This window comes from Periplaneta americana, chromosome 17 (genome assembly GCF_040183065.1).
Source record: "Periplaneta americana isolate PAMFEO1 chromosome 17, P.americana_PAMFEO1_priV1, whole genome shotgun sequence".
NCBI lineage: Eukaryota > Metazoa > Arthropoda > Insecta > Blattodea > Blattidae > Periplaneta > Periplaneta americana.
The window spans coordinates 72,345,512-72,346,697 of NC_091133.1; the positions used below are offsets into that span (position 1 = coordinate 72,345,512).

The 1,186-nt window shown below is 43.8% G+C and overlaps 1 non-coding gene across 1 annotated transcript; it reads right to left on the bottom strand.

Moving 5' to 3' along the window:
• Window positions 1-620: 620 nt before the first annotated feature.
• Window positions 621-693, bottom strand: TRNAN-AUU (transfer RNA asparagine (anticodon AUU)). The gene has a single exon. It is a non-coding gene; the product is annotated as a tRNA-Asn (tRNA).
• Window positions 694-1,186: the final 493 nt, after the last annotated feature.

The following is a 1,186-nucleotide window of genomic DNA, read 5'->3' on the forward strand; positions in this document are numbered from 1 at the left end:
ATTTCAAATGCTTCTAGTCGCTTATCTTCACTTCGTTGTAATGTCCATGTTTCTGCTCCATATAATGTCAAACTCCACACAAAGTAATTCACTAGACTCTTCCTTAGTTCTTTTTCCAGAAGTCCGCAAAAGATGCTCCTTTTTCTATTAAAAGCTTCCTTTGCCATTGCTATCCTCTTTCTGACTTCCTGGCAGCAGCTCATGTTACTGCTTATAACGGGAGGTTATTAATATTACGCTGTGGAACGGAGCGCGTATGAAATGCAAGGCAGACGCAGATAAGCTGCCGGCGAAAGCCGCGCGAGCCACGGAGTGGAGTCCTGCAGTACAGTAATCTCCCTGTAGTACACCCCAAGTATTTGAAGCTGTCCTCTAGCTTACTATCATGCAATACTGGAGCTAATACTGTTAGGCTACTTGTAATCGTCTATAGTTTAATTAATGACTCTGTATGAATTACGCGGTATCTAGCATCCGGAGAATTGGTTGTAGTGACATTGTATTTTGGCGAGATGAATCAGAGAATTCGTCATCAGATTATCTGACATTCATCTTAAGGTTTGGAAAAACCTTGCTTGGCTTGGCTACATATGTGATGAATAATTTCGAGAGAAAAATTGTTCCGGGGCCGGGTATCGAACCCGGGACCTTTGGTTAAATGTACCAACGCTCTACCAACTGAGCTACCCGGGAACTCTACCAGACATCGATCCAATTTTTCCCTTTAAATCCACAGACCTCAAAGTGGGCTGACAACCGTCAAGCAACCAACAATGAGTGCACACTAACTCTTTGTGACTAAAATTGTACATATGTGATGATTGTCTAAGTCCTACAGGTGATCTGAGTGACATTCGTGAATCCAATACCGATAGGAAGGCCATCCTGCCTCAGCCCTTGACAGAGCCAGGTTCCATTCTCGTACGAATAGCATGGTAAGATCCAGGTCTCAGAGCTCCAAGCCCTTCCTATATCAGCATAGGAAACTCGTACTACTCCCAAGACTATACTCCAGTCTGTTTTTACCTCTGCCTGCTGGATCGCATCCTATGGCTGCGTAAACTGCCTGCTCAAAGTTATTTTGTCACTAAGTGGCAGACAGAGCACACCGCTATTAACATTTCAGAAGGATGGTGAGAAGGACATTGCTGGCAAATCCAATCTACAGTGTCAATGATTTTAGCAA